The following is a 19,171-nucleotide window of genomic DNA, read 5'->3' on the forward strand; positions in this document are numbered from 1 at the left end:
ATTCTCACAATATTTTAAACTTTTTCATTATTAGTATATATTCTTACTATATGTGTTATGGTGATCTGTAATCAGTGATATTTGATGTTACTATTGTAATTGTCTTGGGATGCCATGGACCATCCACACACAAAACCATAAACTTAATTGATAAATGTTTTGTGTGATCTGACTGCTCCACCAATAAGCCCTTCCACCATCTCACTCCTTCTCCTGGGGTCTCTGACAGACGACAGTATTGGAGTTAGGCCAATTAATAACTCTACAATGGCCTCTAAGTGTTCAAATGAAAGGATGAGTTGCATATCTCTCACTTAAAATCAAAGCTAGAAATAAGCTTAGTGAGGAAGGCATATCAAAAGCTGAGACAGGCTGAAAGCTAGGCCTCTTGCACCAATTAGCCAAGTTGTGAATGCAAATAAAAAGTTCTTGAAAAAATTTAGAGTGCTACTGCACTGAGCACACCAATGATTAAAAAAAAAGAAACAAAACAGCCTAATTGCTGATATAAGGAAAATGTAATAGTCGGAATGGAAGAACAAACCATCCACAGCATTCCCTTAAGCTAAAGCCCAATCCAGAGCAACGACCTAACTCTCATCAATTCTATGAAGGCTGAAAGTGGTAAGGAGTTGCAGAAGAAAAGTTGGAAGCTAGCAGAGATTAGTTCATGAAGTTTAGGAAAAGAAGCCATCTTCAAAACCACAAAAGCATAACGTGAAGCAGCAAGTGCTAAATGTAGAAGCTCCAGCAAGTTATTCAGATCTAGATAAGAGCAGTGAGGAAGGTGGCTACACTAAAAAACAGATTTTTGATGTAGATGAAACAGCCTTCTCTTGGAAGCAGATGCCATCTAGGACTTTTATAGCTGGAGAGAAAAAGTCAAAACCTGGTTTCAAAGCTTCAAAGGACAGGCTGACTCTCTTCTTAGAGGCTAAGGCTGCAGGTGACTTTAAGTTGAAGCCAATTTCCCATTCTGAAAATCCTGGGACCCTTAGGAATTATGCTAAACCTACTCTGCCTGTGCTCTATAAATGCAGTAACAAAGCCTGGATAACAGCACATCTGTTTACAGCATGGTTTACTGAATTTTGAAGCCACCCACTATTGAAACCTACTACTCAGAAAAAAGATTGTTGAGATTTCTTTTTTATCTTTGCTCATTCATAATGCACCTGATCATCCAAGACATCTGATGGAGATGTACACGGAAATTCATGGGTTTTTCATATCTGCTAACATGACCTCTATTCTTTGGCCTGTGGATTAAGAAAAAATTCGACTTTTAAGTCTTATTATTTAAGAATTTTGTGAGCTATAGCTGCCATAGATAGTGCTTTCTCTGATAGATCTGGGCAAAGTAAATTGAAAATCTTCTGGAAAGGAGTCACCATTCTAGATGCCATTAAGAACATTCATGATTCATGAGGGAAAGTCAAAATGTCAACATTAACAGGTCGTTGCTGTGGATTGGGCTTTAGTTAAAGGGAATGCTGTGGATGGTTTGTTCTTCCATTCCGACTATTACATTTTCTCTATATCAGCAATTAGGCTGTTTTGTTTCTTTTTTTTTTAATCATTGGTGTGCTCAGTGCAGTAGCACTCTAAATTTTTTCAAGAACTTTTTATTTGCATTCACAACTTGGCTAATTGGTGCAAGAGGCCTAGCTTTCAGCCTGTCTCAGCTTTTGATAATGCCTTCCAAACAGGAGTTTGGAAGAACTTGATTCCAACCCTCATGAATGACTTTGAGGGGTTCAAGACTTCAGTGGAGGAAGTAACTGCAGATGTGGTGGAAACAGCAAGAGAAGTAGAATTTGAAGTGATCCCTTGAAGATGGGACTGAATGTGGCTGCAATATCGTGATAAAACTTGAACAAATTAGGAGATGCTTCTTATAAATGAGCGAAAAAAGTTGTTTCTTGATATAGAATCTACTCCTGGAGAAAATGCTGTGAGAAGTGTTGAAATTACAACAAAAGATTTAAAATGTACATAGACTTAGTTGATAACGCAGTAGCAGGGTTTAAGATGATTTTGAAGGAAGTTCTACTGTGGCTAAAATGCTATCAAACAGCATCACATGCTACAGAGAAATCTTTCATGAAAGAAAGAGTCCATCAATGCTGCAAACCTCATGGTTATATCATTTTAAGAAATTGCCACAGCCACCCCAACCTTCAGCAAGAAATTGCCACAGCCACCCCAACCGCCATCCTGATTGGTGGGCAGCCATTAACATCCAGGCGGGACCCTCCACCAGCAAAAAGACTATGATTCACTAAAAGCTCAAATGATTGTTAACATTTTTTAGCAATTAAGTATTTTTAAATTAAGTTTTGCACATTTTTAGACATAATGCTATTTCACACTTAATAGACCACAGTATCATGGAAATGTAATATTTATACGTGCTAAGAAACCAAAACATTTTTTGTGACTTGCTTTATTGAGATATTCACTTTATTTCAGTGGCCTGAAACCAAACCCTACTGAACATGCCTTGATATGCCTCTCTTCTGTCTGACACCATAATGTTAGATACAGAACTTTATGCATTTGCAAAATTCACGAAATTGTATAACACAAAAAGTGAACATTAATGTAAACTATGGATATTCATTAGTAATAATAAATATCAGTTTATCTGTTGTAACAAATGTACCATACCAATGCAAGATGTTAATAATAGGGGAAACTGGGGGAAAGGGGGGAAGGAGAGCATTATAGGAACTCTCTGTCCTTCCTGTTCAACTTTTCTATAAACTTAAAACTGCTTTAAATATGAAGTCTATCGACTTTTTATTTCTAAAAATATTTTATCAAATTACAATTATATTAGTAAATAAAGTGGAAAGTCTCCTGGTTGGATTTATTTCGTAAAATTATAAAATTAAGTAGTGAATATTCTACAGAGAGAATACCATGTAAAATCTAATGCTAATTGAACAGATTAACCCTTTTCCATGCCCCCACTACCCCGCCGTGACCCATGCACAGAGGTCATATTGTTGAGTTAAGGCTTAATGAAGACAATTAGGAAAGAAGATTTCACAAACAGTGGGGGAGAGAGATTGTTTCAGTAACCTGTTAAGGTAAAATAACAACTGAAAAGTCATTTTTTTAAATGTTTGATAGCTGTGTTAGTTCATTTGCTTTGCTATAAAGGAATACTTGAAACTGGATAATTTATAAAGAAGAGGCTTATTTTGGCTCACAGTTCTGCAGGCTGTATAAGCATGGCACCAACATTTGCTTGACTTCTGGTAAAGCCTCAGGAACCTTACAATCAGGTGGAAAGCAAAGTAGGAGCAGGTGCATCACATGGTGAGAGGGAGCAACAGTGAGAGAGGGAAGAGGTGCCAGGCTCTTTAAACAACAATATTTTGCCTGAGCTCATACAGCGAGAACTGCCTCATTACCATGAGGATGGCACAAAGCCATTCATGAGGGTTCCATCCCCATGACCCAAACACCCCCACTGGGCCCCACCTCCAACATTGGGGATTTGGGTGGGGAAAAACATCCAAACCATATCACTAGCCAACTGATGCCTTTCATGCAATTGAATCTTTACTCTTTGTAAGTCATTGACACAAAGTCATACATAAGTATGTACTCATATTCTTATAAATCATTTGCAGGTACCTGGACATTTTAGCTATCCTATCTGAGTAAAATAACTAATAAGTGGAGTCAGATCCAAAGAGAGGAAGTGGGATTCTGGGGATGTGGGGTTGGAAGAACGCTATTGATTGATGTAATATTGGTCAGAGGGCCCTACTGAGAAGTCATCAATGGTTAAATTTCAGCCTTGGGGGCATATTGAGTAGTGGTCCTCAAGGGGTCAGCCCTGCACCTGGTGCTGTTTAATGTTTTCACAAATGACTCCAATGATGGCCTTTAGATTGTGTTTCTTAAGCTGGCTCATATTCTGGTAAAAATAATAATTCACAACCCACACGATATGGTGGAGAAACAGAGAGATGCTTAAACAGATTGCTATACAGAGGGAAAGTGTAAGGAAATTTATTTTAGAAAACAGATTCCCTGCACATAACAATGCAGTGGTCCTGCACAAAATCTTAACCCAGGCCCTGCCCTCATTTGTTTGGCTGACTTGTTTCTAGGAGAGCCTGAGCAGGTTTTCTATTCTCCTGAATGGAACCATCAGTCTTTTCTTGAGGGGTTGGCCCTCTAGTGAAGAGCATGGAGTGCACTGGGCCAGGGAAAGATCCTCAAATAATCCTTACATGTAAGTTGGCAAAATCTTTAGCCTCTACGTTATTGTTAGCTATGAGTAGCAGGGATGCAGGTACCTCAAGAGACCAGCTGAGATCAAGAAAGTTCATAATGCCCACAATTACTTTGATGACACAAGTGAAAATCTTATAAATTATGATATTTAATTGGTTAGCCTATAAATATATTTTTATGGTTTAAAACATTATGTATAGTTTTTTTACTATACTGCATTGCATAGCGTAATATATATTACACTATACTTATTAACAGGATAATAATAAGTGCCATAGGAATTCAGAAAATTTAAAAAGTAACTATTATGAATTAGGAAGGACAAACAAGGCCCCACTGTATAGCTGAACTTTGAAAGGAAGGAAGTACTTGGATAAAACAAGATAGGAAAATTTTCTAACAGAACGGTAATAAAAATTATACTCTAAAATAGGATTTCTCAAGCTCAACACTTTTAACAGCTGGGGCCAGATAATCATTTGTTGTTAAAACCTGTCCTGTGCTTTGTAGGATATTTAGTAACATCGCTGGTCTCTGCCACTACATGTATTGGTGTTCTCTTTGCTATAACAACCTAAAATATATCAGTGCAAATGTTCAGGGAAGTGGGGGTGGAGGGGGAGAGAAAGTGGGGAGGGAGGAAATCACCCCCTACTGAGAACCATTGCTTTAAAGGAGAAATAGTTGACATCCAAAACTTCATTTTCTCAATGAGAATGTTAAATTACAGTAAGATTAAGTAATTTGGTCAAAGCAAGCAAGATGCAGATTCAAGAGTAGAACCCAGGTCTTCTGGCTCCCAGTCCAAACTCTTTTATAACTTAATTCTGCTGCTTTGAGTTCTGGAGACCTGGACAAAGTCAAGGAGAGCAGGTTTGGAATAGTCTGTTCCCAACAGTACCAGGCTCATGGATTATCTTTGAATATACTGTGTATGATAAAAGCAGTAGTTCTCAGTAGGGGGTGATTTCCTCCCTCCCTGCTTTCTCTCCGCCTCCACCCCCACTTCCCTGAACATTTGCACTGACTGATACATTTTAGGTTGTTACAGCCAGGAGAATACTAATACATGCAGTGGTAGAGACCAGAGATGTTGCCAAACATCCTACAAAGCACAGCACAGATTTTAACAAATGATTATCTGGCCTAGATCCCTCAGGAGGCAAGCAGGTGATATGTTCTGAATCTCTCCGGACAGAGAGTGCTTACTACTTCAAGGATAAGAGCAGGACAGCAAGAGGAAGAAGGAGAAGTTTGTGAAGGCAGTGAATCCCCAAAGCTGAAAGTAATTTCTAATTCACTGCTGTGATTTCAGGATATCCACAGTAGATCAACTGATGCTTCAAGGTAAGCAGGCCCAATCACCTTGCAATTAAAGTGATAGAGGCCTCCATTTGTTATATAATCATAAACATAGCAAATAGAGTTTTCGTAAGTTAATCTGACCCACACCTCAGAAAAAGTGGGTGAACTCTGAAAGCACAGCAATAAAAGAAAAAAAAACAGGTTAACTTTTGTCAAAATTTTTAAAATATGTATTTCAAAAGACACTATCAAAAGAGTGAAAAAATAACCCCCAGAATGTGGGAGAATATTTGCAAAGCACATATCTGATAAGGGATTCGTATCTAGAACATATATAAAACTCTTCCATCTCAAAAGGACACATAAGTCAATTTAAAATGGTCAAAGCATCTGAATTAGCATTTATTCAGAGAATATACAAATGACCAAAAGCATATGAAAAAATTCTCCACATCATTAATCATTAGGGAAATGCAAATCAAAATCACAATAAGATAGCATCACACTAATTAAAATGGCTATAATCAAAAGGACAGACAATAACAAGTATTGACAAGAACGCAGAGAAACTAGAGCCCTCAAATACTTATCTCAGGAATCTAAGATGGTGCAGCTACTTTGGAGAACATTTTGGTTCTTTCTTAAAGGGTCAAATATAAATTTATCACACCACCTAACAATTTCACTCTTAGGAATCTACTCAAAATAAATGAAAATATGTCCACACGAAACCTTGTACACAAGTATTCAGAGCAGTATTATTCACAATAGCCAAAAAATGGAAATGACCCAAATGTCCATCAACTGACAAATAGATAAACAAAATGTGTTATATCCATATAATGAAATTTTATCAGCAATAGAAAAGGAAAGTACTGACAGATATTACAAGCTGGATAACCCTCAAAAACATTATACTAACTGAAACACATAGAAGAACACATATTGTATAATTCCTTATATAAAGTGTCCAAAAAAGCAAATAATAAGAGAAACTAAGTAGATTAGTGGTTGCCTAGGACTGGGAGGAAAGAAAGGGAAATAACTGTAATTAGGTACAAGATGTCTTTTTTTAGAGAAATGTAAATATTCCAAAATTATATTATGATAGTTATACAACTCTGAAAATATACTAAAGTCTACTAAATTGGACAACTGAAATGGATGAAGTTATGGTATATAGATCATATCTGAATAAAGCAGCTTAGAAAATACCTCCTTCAAGATAAGTGAAACAGCAAGACGTAAACCGGGAGGAAAGAGTCGCGATACATATGTCTGACAGGACTTGTACTGCACTCCCCCAAAAGTGAATGAAATCTAAATCTTTGAATTTGAAAAGAGTAAGATAAAAGAAGCAAGATGACATCCCCAAGAGAACATTTCTTGGTGCGCATCATTCATATGACACAACAGATATTAAGTAGACATTATAATATTTAAATGACATGTAGCAAGCTAGAAAGTTTTGATAAGATCCTTTCTTACAGTGAATATACTTGCAGAACAATCTTTACTCCAAATCAGCTAGTTCCTAATAACAGTGTCCCAAAAGCAACAACAACAAAAAAGTGTGGCTGAAGTTTGAATAGCAAAACATTGTGTCAAAAGATTAAGGAAAAAAAAACAGGATAATTTAGTGTGGTTAGAGAAGAAGGTCTTTAAACAGACGTGATAGCCTGGCAATTTCTTTGCAAATGCAGAGCATGAAAGATAAGGGGAACACGATATGCTGCTGTAGGTAGATAATAGCAAAAGGAAAGAAGGTTCACTGCCCTATTCAAAAGCCCCCAGCGGGCCTCGGTTTATGGTGAGGCATTCAAGGGCTTCCTTAATATGGCCATCATTCCAGTTTTCACCATCCTGTAGGACTGCCACCCCATCCTCTGAGTGCTCTGTACCCCTGTTCTCCACACCTTATATATTTTCTCCACCTCAACCAAACACCCTTATTTTCCAGTGTGTAATGTCCCCCCCCAATCATCAGCTGTTGAAATCCTAGTCAATTTTCAAAGCTCCCTTCTTCCATGAAGCTTTCCTTCGATCTCCTTACTGGAAATAAGTCTCCGTTCTCTCCTCCCACAGCACTTCGTCTTTTTCTCCTAGCATTTATCCCATCTCAGTGTTACAGCTCTCTGTATAACTGTCTTCTCTTCCTTCAGTATTATAAACTCCTTCAGGTAAGCAGCTCTGCTTACTCATCTCATACTCCTGCCTACTAAGAGCCCAGAAAACCTTCAGCTCTCAATACATTCTGAATAAAATTTCCAATGTAAGGAGTAAGAAGATTCCATCTTGAAGTAAGCAATCAAATCTACCAAATCTCATCTCATGTCAGTTTCTAATAACAGTGCCCAAAGGAACCAAGTGAAATTACCAAATTAGAAGTGATAAGAGGTTGGACTCTCTCCACAAATTTATTGTAATTAGCAAGAGGTAATGGTGTCTAAATAAGATGAAAGAAGATATTTTAAAGATGATAATAACAAAAACTGTAAGTATTACTTTAAAAGGTATTATAGAAATTGTTTTAAAGATTTAAATTCTAACTTTTTAAGGTGTTATCTATGTAAACAAATTAAAGTAAATAAATCTGGGGTGGGTGAGCAGTGATTAGAAAGAACAGGAAGCAACCTAAAACAAGATAATTATTCTATATAAATTGTTAATTCCATAACAGCATTTAGCAGTAAAGACATAGGAAAGACTTCTAATAATGAAAAGGAAACAAAATATACAAACCTATTCATGATAATAACAGAAAATTATTTGGGAGTACACATTTATTCAATCTGTCAATCAAGCAAACAACCAAAATATTTTTAGTATACTCTATGCCAGAAATGGTGCTGGGTGTAGAAGAAACAAAACACTCTTCATAAATACGTATGGATATATTAAAATGTCAGCAAAATAAAAGTTAGACGTGTTTTAGGTTCTAATGAACACAGCAGAGCACACGTTCACTTCTACCCTTGAAATGACCAAATTTCAAGGTAGAAATTACTAGAGTGGTTCAGGAAAGACTTTACAGAGGAAGGACCCCTTGAGCTGAGCCTGGAACGTCTTGAAGGGTAAGTAGGATATCATTGGTAGGAGTATGAAGAAGGAGAAAAGCTAAAGGCTTCATTTTAGAAGGAAGATTAAGAGCAAAAGCTCAAAGCTGAGGAACCATCTATGTGTGTTGGAAGCTACAAACAGATTAATATGTCTGAAATCCAGGATGCAAAGAAACATACAGGAAGAAGGTCTTAAAGTGGTTTGCTAAGCTGAAAAGTTTAGAGTTTGTTAATGTGGACTCTTGAAGAGTTTTAGGCTGGCCATATACAGGCAGATTTGCATTTTAGAGTAACACTTTGGTGGGAAGGAGGAAGAAGTGGAGGGAAGCAAGACTAGAGAAAGATGTCATTAGAAAACTCTAACTACTCTAGTCCAGTGATGCGGAGGCCTGGTATGTGGTGGTGAGGATGAAGAGAGGTGACAGATTGGAGATATATTTAGAAAGCTGATTCAACAGGACATGGTGATTAATGGCAAATGGAGAAGAAGAGACAATGAGGAGTCCAGGTTTTTGGCTTAGGCAATTGGGGCATGTCATCTTGTATGGTAGGAAAAATGGAAGGAGGAGTGGTTAATGGGAAGATGATGAATTCTATTTCAGACATCCTAGGTTTGAGGAAACTGTGAGGACATCTAAGTGGCAATTTCCAAAAGGCAGCTGAATTAATGTGTCTGGAGATAAGAAAAAGGTAGGGCTGGAATTCGACATTTAAGAATTGTCTCATATATTGGTTAATTTAGTCCGAGTGAGTGGGATTTCCAAGGTTAATGTATAGAGTCTGAGGAGAACTGAAAATTCTCTTCAGAGGAAGGAAGGAAGGAAGGAAGGAAGGAAGGAAGGAAGGAAGGAAGGAAGAAAGGAAGGAAGGAAGGATCAAACTTCAGACGCAACAAACACAACATGAAAGAGATGGATACTTCAAAGGAAGTGCTTTTGCAAGTTCGTGCCTGCTAAGTAATTTTACTCATGCTATTTCCCATCAGTATTTTATTCTTCCTAAATCTAAGTCTAGTAGAACCCTTCCCAACCCTTCCTTATCAACAATTTAACAAATGCTGCCATGAAAAATCCTCTTCTTGGGAGTCTTATTCTATAGGAACAGGTTATGGACAACTTTATCTTTCCCTAAGATGAGAAAAATTCTTTAGGAAATCCCCTGGTGCATGAAAGAAAAAGTGCAAACTCTTTTATCCTCACTACAAAAATTAACAGCATGCCTATGTCTTTGTTATTCGATGTCACAATTTTTTAAGTACTTCATCCTGTTTCATTAATTCATTAAAAAGCATTCATTAAGAGTCTGCCTTTTGCAATTAACATGCTGATCTGTCTGTATATTGCACTACAGGTTTAAGCAGATGGGAAGCCCTAGAATTATATGATTGATAATTTAGGGCTTAGAGGTAAAGCATCATAGAAAAATCCTTAGATCAGTCCTTCTGAACCACTGTGGTTGTTGGAGTACAGTAAAAATATCAAGAATGCCACAATCGAATAATCAGATCAGCAGGGAGACAGAAATTTAGGGTTTATCTGTAAGATAACTATGATTGATCAGGTGAAAGTAAACAGAATTTAGGATTGATGCATATACAGGGTTTGTTATACCATTCTTTTACTTTTGTTTGCTTGGAATTTTCTGGAGAAAAAGCCAAAAGACAGAATCCCAGATAGAGAACACAAAAGATAAAAATCAATTTGCCTATTAAATCTGGTCAAAGAAAGAGAGGCAGGATGGTTGAAGGAGACAAAATATAGAGTCGAGAATGTCAGCTCTGGAAAAAACCCATGGATATGAATTGTAGCCCCACAATTTTCCACCATTATATGCTCTTAGAGGATTTGCTTAACCTCTCTGTGCCTCAGTTTTCTTATCAGAAAAAACGGTGATAATATCCATCTCTTTAAGGTGAGAATTAAATAAGATAAATTTAGCACAGTATCTGTCACATAAAAACCCACCATTAAATATTAGCTATTTATTATCCCCAACAGACTAGAAAAAGGTGAAGCCAGAAAGGAAGAGTCATAATCAAAGAGAGTGATCAAGAATCCAAAATGTATGTTTCATGTTCCACTTGCCATTCAATCCATCCACTAACTTATTTCATCTTTATTATCTATTGTTTGAACCTTAGTTTTGATATGTTCTTCCCCCATTTGATGTTAGATCTCAGATTAACCCCACTGGACCTGATACAGCTATTAATAGTTGCTCAGAGGATCTCAACATAGTGTATATAATTTATTTAAACTTAGCAAGCATTCTAAGAGAATCCCTGGGTGACTTTAGTATGCTGCAGCCTTGTGCAAAGGCAACTGGGAGCATATTGATCAGAAGGGAAGGGCCCCCAAAAACAACCGTGTAGGGATGCCGGGAGGGTTGGGTGAGACTACCTAAAATAACTATACCCTTTAGAAGACAGGGAACATTCTTCTGTAGTTGGCTGTTTCATTCCCAGAATCTAGCACAGTGTCTGTCACTCAGTCGACATCCAATAACAATTGACTGAATAAACAAATGAATGAATAAACAAACTTGTACTGAGATCCCACGATAAAGAAGTAGGAATCTGTTTCCCAATATTTTCATTCTGAATGAACTTGAAATTTTAGCTAGAATGAATTTGCGGCAGATCAGTTCAACTAAAGTCCATGAACTCAAAGTTAGCTGAGCCCCTGACTTGCTTGATTTGGATCTAAATTCACAAAATGGAGCTTTTCAGGAGCCAGCAAGGATGACTGACAGATGGCAAGAATCTGTGGAGGAGATGTAGGCCCTCCCCAAAGACACTGTGACAGCCACACTGGTAGGAACTGCAGCCCATTGTCCTCAGGGTGACCAGAGCTGCTCAACCTTGCAGCTTCTGTTTACTACAATTTTCATGCTTCAAACTTCTTCATCCCTTCATCAGGAGGGCAATTTCTCTATTTCATTTCAAGCACCTGTTCTCCATAATGAGCCTTATTTATTCATTTAGAGATGGGGTGTCTCACTCTGTCACCCAGGCTGGAGTGCAATAGCACAATCATAGCTCACAGCAGCCTCAAATTCCTAGGCTCATGTGATCCTCCTGCCTTAGCCTCCTGAGTAGCATGCCATGCACCACCATGTCTGGCTAATTTTTTTTTTTTTTTTTACTTTCTTAATTTTTGTAGAGACAGGGGTCTCCCTTTGTTGCCTAGGCCGTTCTCAAACTCCTGGCCTCAAGCAATCTTTTCGTCTTGGCCTCTCAAAATGCTGGGGTTACAGGTATGAGCCACTGCCTCTGGCCAGAAACTATTTTTAAAACACCAAATTTCATTCACTTTATCTAAAATTGCAATGGCATGGCATGCAGTTTTTATTTTAGTCCCTGACTTTTTCTAATCTTAATTCCCATAATTTTATATTTTTGAGGCTCCCTCTCAGAATATTGTTTACTTGAGCATTTTAATTTCTTTATCCTTTTCTTTCCTTCCTACTGTTTTGTTTTTGAATTGTTCCTTGGCCAACAATATTTTTGGTGTAACTATGTGTCAGGGAATATAAAAAAAGTTTTTCAAATTATCTTAATTTATATTTCATCCCCTCATGGTAGACATGATTATTCCCATTTTGCAAATGAGAAAAAGGGACCTAAACGTTAAATAATTTGTCCGAAGCTTTACAACTGGAAAAGTAGGGAACCAATCCACTGTCTTCTAAAAACATAAGCAGGTTCTGTTTTACCTAGCATCGCTGTAAATTGGAAATAGACTTGGAAAAAATAAAATCAATCTTCCACATGCGATAACTCATATAGACAGATATTTAGAAAAAGAAACCCAAAGTATTTCTTTTTGGCTTTCTGGTTCTTTTTCAAAGCAGAAGTAGAGGGCTTGTAGGAAACAAAGAAATAAGTATTTGAAAGCTCTTCTTTATTTCTCCCTCACTGAGCCAGGGCTGGTTTAAAAAGCGATCCCGTGCCAGAGTTGGAGACTTCAGTTCACTCAGCAGTGACAGCTTTTATTTAAACTCTGTGGGTTCTATATTCCCTTTTTCCTAAGAGCTCTATGTCTCTCCTCATTTGTAATGGTCCATTTTTTTTTTTCCTCTCACTTTTGCCAGAGACAGAGAGAGCAGGCTCTTAGAGAAATGGGAGAACTACAACACTGACTCTGCACGTAGGAGGCAGGCAGGAGAGGAGCGCCCCAGCCAGAGTTCAACATGCACAAACAGGAAGTGTGTCCAAGGTTCTCTGGAGCTCACAGGAAGCCGGGGACCGACAGCCAGACGTTTATCTGTATGTGTCTTAAATTACGTTTTTGAAAGACTGTAGTCAGTTGTGTGACAATCTATAGGAAACCAAACATTTGCACGACTCTACTCTTTTTCCCAATTTTTAAATATTTTTATTTTAAAAACTCATGTAGTTAATAGTTTAACTGTGAACCAGAATAACCAATACCTATGTATTGTACACATTTTTATCTCTTAATTATTCACAGCCTAAATAATCTAGACCTAATGACTATTTAGAACCAAAACTATACTGAAAGTTTCCCAACTACAACCATCGCTGACCCAAGTATTGGTCAATTTTCCTATAGCTGCTTGCTAGGACATTGTATTGCTGAGGCCATTTTTTACAAAGGACACAGATTTGGCCCTTGAAACATGCAGATAAAAAAACAGATGGATTTTTATCTATTCATTCAAAGTGGGGGGGAGGGGCCAAGTGATTTGTGTGTTTTGTGTATCTCTATTGGAGAACAATAAACTGATTGAGAGGGTTTTTTTGTTTTTTTTTTTAGGAAAAGAAAAGCAGACAAACTAAATCAGCAACCATCCCTTTGGATGCCAGCTGACCTCGGATGGAGATTTAGTGCTAGATGTAAAAGGCTTTGTTTACAGACAATTAAAAACCACATAAATTTAAATTGTCAAAGAAGAAATGGTTTCCAAAGCTTCTAACAGCCTGGTAGCCCCTCCTCAGCCCTGTGCAGGAAAGGCCCAGAGGCAAATACAAAGCCACCAACCCAAATGCCTGTGGAGTTTGCCAGAAAGCCAGATCCTGCTGCTTCTGCAGCTTGTTACTGCTCTTGAAAAACAAAATCTTATACAGCTTCAAATGTAGGTTCTTTGAGTGCTAATCAAACAGCGAGAAGGCAACAGATGACCACGGAGGAGGTCGCTGCACGAAAGTACGCCACAAAGTATGGAATTACTGCAATTAGGCCTTTCGGCAATCAATGTATCTGAACCTTTTGTGTGCTCTCCGTTTTTTCCCACCGAAGGAACTAGAAGTAAAGATTAAAAAGTGACACAAACACAAATGATTGTCAGACTTAGAGCCTGAAATATTCCGAATGTTCTTATCTGTGTATTTTACTTCTTCCCGTCAGCCATCAGGCAAAAGGACTGAAGCTCCAGACAAGAGCAGCTCCATAGGAAAAAACAAAAACAAAAACAAAAAAACACCCTTCCGTGTTTGCATCAATATTTGGTGTTGATGTTGATGAATAAGTAATGATGTGTAGGTGTTGATAACATTTATACACAGCCCTGATTGGTTCTGACACAGGTGCTCCATGGAGGATGAGGTTTACAAGCCGAAAATGGTCAGGGGAAAGCCATGGTTTCGGGCTGTCCCTCACAGATGCGGGATTTTGCACCTGTGTTTGAAGTTGCTCTTTCATTTAGTTTCTCTGCAGAAAAGCCAGGCACAATGTTCAAACTGGGAGCACCTGTGTTTGGGGCCAACTTGGACTATTTTGTGGCCTGAAAGCGGTCTCTTAGATTCATTACTTAAACTTAACAAGAAAACTTTTTTCCCCTTGCAGTTTTAAAATTAAAATTTTTTTAAAAAATTAAGTTATGAATGCACATATTAGTCTCATTACAGGACCAAGCATATGCAAAGTGTTGTACAGCTTGCTTACATTATTCAAGGACTTGAGTGATAAAAGACAAATGCTATTAAAAATTGGATGAGCCCTGAAACCCTGCTCATTGATTGAAATCTTTGTTTAAATCACAAGACAATTTTCCTGTTAGGGATGCGACATTTAGGCACCAGAGTCAACTCAAATTTAATACAATCTTATTCTATTCTAATTTAAAGGCAGAAATTGAACATTGTTTACAGCTAAATTAAAATTTGGGTGATTTTTTTCCTCTAATAAACTGACAGCAATATTGATAAATTCTTCACTTTCTGTTTAATTGGGTTAAGAACATTAACAATTCTCCAGTTTAAAATAATAAGTCTTTTGCAACCATAACTAATCTTTCATCCCCTAAGGTTTGGCCAGTGACAACTGGAGGCAAATCAAGAAGAATTTATCACTTGGAATCATGGCCACAAGTCTCATTAAAAAAATTGCAGGGAGAACAATTAAATGGCATGTTCAAATTCTTTGGACTTGGCATTGGTAAATCTAAAGGCTAAGCATATGCATTATGTAAATCTATTGGTTGCTTTTTTAAGTCAAATTTGTAATGTATGTTCTATTTCAAAGTAAACTATTTTAATTTGTATTAAAGAACAAATGCAGGGGAAAATTATATACTTATTTATCATCAATGTAAAATATAACTAACTGACCAAAATTCTGCTGATAAATTATGCTGGTAACAGCATTCTGAAGAAACAGATGTATTATTTAGACATTATATCCAAGTGCAGGTGTCAATCAAGTAATTATGTATTAAATATATATTGTGTAGTTGGTATCATTAAAGAGGTATGGATAGATAAAATGTTATATTAACAGTTTTCCACAAATAGTAACTGAGTACAAAAAATTGTCAGATTAACACTTGTTTTATTTTTTATCAATTAGCTAAGCCTTTGATTTGAATTCTCCACCCTCTGGCGTCAAGGAAATGCCTTTTCTTTCTTTTCTTTAAACAAAGGATTATTCTTCCTCAAAAGGGGTTTGTCTAGTTCTTTTATTGTTTTATGTCACACAAGGGAAAAATGCTTTTGAGGCATCACTACTGAATTTAGCAGGGATGAGAGTTTACTGCTATATAATCATTAGTCAATGCAGTAGCTGAAACCTTAAACAAAAGAAAACAAACCACAAACAGGCAAGCATCCCCTAAAGGCACATCAGAACACCAGAGAGGGGCGGCATGGATTTCAAACAAGGTTGCCCAAGCATGTGCTAAATATTGCTGCTCTTGACTTTAAACTGCACACCAAGGAATACAGTTTCACCTTCTATTCTGAAACAATACTGAGAAGCACGGGGAACAGAAGGTAAAGGGTTTAGAATGTACTTTACTCCGATTCTGTGGCAACTTTGTGAAAATTATGTATCAAACCTAATAAAATCTCTCAATATGAAGAGATTTTATTATAAAGCTATTAGAAATGGTTGCTTAAATTGCACGTGTCTTTTTATCCCGCGCCATGCTTTGTTACTTCATACCAACTACCACCGTATACAGTTACAGGTCTATAATGTAGCTGTGCCTTGTTAGAAATCTTGGGAAAGCATTTCAGCAGGGCTTCTTGCCTTCAAACAGACTGATGATTTTCACATCAGGTGCTTCACAATCAGGTAAGTATGAAAACTTGTCCATTATAAGTTCCTAAAGCAGGCTAATGAGGAAGCACTGCTTTGTGAAAACACACACACTGAAAAAAGTATGAACAAGAAAAAGTACAAAGGAAGTAGTAATGCCAATTTTAAAAGCAAGGAAAATGCATATGGAACACATGTCACAGATAGAAACCCATGTGTTGGGGAAAAAATATTGCTACTACCATAGAAATACTTTTTATAACAAATTCTTTAAATTTAAAATATTTCTTTATTGATTCCAATTTCCAGATTTTCATGTGCATGTGTTTTCTTTTTAATTTTACATTTTGGTAGTGTTGTTGTTATTCAAACTTGCTAATTAAAATAGAGGTAAAGCTAATTTCATAAAATGAAAACCAAGCTACACTGGTTGATAGTCAGGTTTTAACAAGCTATTTCAGGACAGGGCATGTTAATTAATGGTAATATGTGTTTTTGCTATATATCCCCAAGTCTTATACATACTTCCTCACTCTGCTCCTCCACCCAAAATATATTCTTACTTTAAAAAATTTATTTTTCAGATAACTACAGGGCAATCAGATACCATGTAGCAAATATAACAATATATAAGATTCTAAATTGCATTGTTTTTGTTTTTTGATGTTATGTGACAAGAACTCAAGACAGAGACTAGGAGGAATTTAATACCATTATCTACAATACCAAAATAAGCAATCTAAAATTCTTGACAAGATAAAATTATATCACTGATTATAATGTTGATCATTTTGAAAACTCATGGATTGGGTTTCCACAATAATGTATCTTGTCTGTGCTTGATATTTTCTTCCTAATTTCATTTCTGTGAAAATACATGTGTATCCTAGAACGCCACAGCAGGCTATTCCTTTCCATTCATGTCATGTTTCCTTACATTTGTTTGGAAAAATTGCATAAAGTTGTGTGACTATGAACCGGATTAAACAAATTGAGATATGGTAAGAGGTTGTAAGTCGCTTCATTTATACTTTCCCCCCAAATTAGAACTCATAAATTTATAAAAACACTGCCTACTTCAGGTTTTATCAAGACTGTGTAGCCCCTATTAAAGTCCTTGGGGGGACTCAGCTTCTCATGTCATTCCAAACCAAGCCCCCACTTTCCCCACTCCCCACCTGGCTCAATAAAAGTTTATTCAGTGAATGAGTGAATAAATGTCCTGCCCAAGAAGAGATGAAAATCAAGAAACATAGGTGAAATCATTGAAACTCGGAAAGACTCAGAAGATTTAGGGAAGGATTTTAAAAAAAAGCCTATAGCACATATTTTCCTAATATAATCAATAAATAATAAGTTTTTCACATTTGAAGAAGAGTTTTGATGTAAAATTGGTAAAATTTATTTTGAGTTTAATTCTATGTTATTTATCAAGTATAGATAAACAGAAGATAGTAATTTGATTATAACAAACTAGAAAATGAAAATAATGTTCAGAATTATTGTTTCCCAAATGTGTTTTGATTTCCTTGGAACTCTAGGTGTTGACACTGTGTCCGGGCATGCACAAAAGAGTGAGAAATGATCACCCGTCAGCTACTTACCTGCTCCAGATAAATATTTAAATTACCCTTCTATCCCAAATCACCCTTTCAACCCACAGAAAGAATTTTTGCCTTCACGATTTGGATTGAGAAAACTATTTTATCTGTACACATATTTATATCATGATGATTTTTTAAAGTTTTATGTTTATTTAGAAGTGTTTTAATCTTGATTATTTGATTTTGTCTAAGTAAAAGGCATTTATCATCAAATTCAAATTAGGGCTTTTACAGATAAAATTAGAAATCAACTTTTTGGTCAAAAACATTTTTCTTGTATATGCTAAATGTCTTAGTTTTCAAAGTGTCCTTAAAATACCATAAAAGTACTATAACAATGCTTGCAGATCTGGGTCTTTTTTTTTTTTAAATAAGTTAATGATGTGGGATGAGAGATATTTCATCTTTTATACAGTTATTTGACAGTGATGAATTTAATTCATTCTATCACATTGAATGATACATTTATATTCAGTATGTAGTTTAAAATTTCATAAATGATTAAAGTCTCTGTCGTTTTAATTATAATATGCAGAGAGCAGCCAGAACTTATTTGCAAAGAATAATGTACAAGTCAATAAATTTGGTGAGTACTCCTGACAACATATAAATAATGACTTTAGAATTATAACTACCTGTAGTCGAAAACTAAATAATAAGAGTCCGTGTATGGGTTTTTATGAACTAGCTGATTTAGTTTTCTATAGGAGCTCTTTGTGGTTATAATTTGCTTTATTAAATTGAAAACACAATAATGCAATGAGATTATATTACTAGTGAATCCATTTCAACCTAGAGTCTGACTTGAAATAAACCAGTTCTGGTCACGTCCCTACCCCTAGACCTTGGTCATTGTAAAGGGCTTTGGATATCCTGAGCCCTTTGGATATCCCCTGGGATCATTTAAACCAGAAATTATCAACAACAGATCTTCTCGCCTACACGAATAGTCCAACACTCAGGACCACACTGTCCTCCATCCCAACAACCTACTCCAGATAGCTGGAGTCATCTCCACTAAAAAAAAAAAGCCCACATCCATCCATTTATGTATTCAACCAGCAAATATTTACTGGTATCAACTACATGCCAAGCACTACTCTGAAGTGACAGTAGTGAGAAATACTGGCAAAGTTTGGCCAGAACCAGATTAGCCTGTATGAGGTGAAAGATGAAATAAATCAGATGCCATGGAATTATAAAACATAACCAGTTCCTTTTGGAATTTACATTCCACTTGTTTTGTTGCATTTCTCTCTACCTCAGAATTCCATTTTAACTCTAAAACTAAAGCTATACTCACAAAGCAGATAGCACTTTCTTGAATCCATTTTTATGTTCAATAATAATTAAGATAATCTAATTACTTTATACCACTTGCTGATTAACATGGGACAGAACACCATCTCTCTTCTCAGGGGTATCAGAAACTATTCCCCACAAAATA

General features: G+C 36.5%; 1 long non-coding RNA gene across 1 annotated transcript in view; it reads left to right on the plus strand.

Annotated features, from left to right (window-relative positions):
- The window catches only part of LOC134732544 (uncharacterized), a 63,930-nt gene extending 51,055 nt beyond the window's left edge, over nt 1-12,875 (plus strand). The window contains exons 3-5 of the long non-coding RNA XR_010115859.1: nt 7,914-8,056; nt 10,619-10,683; nt 12,714-12,875. This is a non-coding gene — a long non-coding RNA (uncharacterized lncRNA). The remainder of the gene's footprint in view (nt 1-7,913; nt 8,057-10,618; nt 10,684-12,713) is intronic.
- The last annotated feature ends 6,296 nt before the right edge of the window (nt 12,876-19,171 follow it).

This window comes from Symphalangus syndactylus, chromosome 15, assembly GCF_028878055.3.
Source record: "Symphalangus syndactylus isolate Jambi chromosome 15, NHGRI_mSymSyn1-v2.1_pri, whole genome shotgun sequence".
NCBI classification, from domain to species: domain Eukaryota; kingdom Metazoa; phylum Chordata; class Mammalia; order Primates; family Hylobatidae; genus Symphalangus; species Symphalangus syndactylus.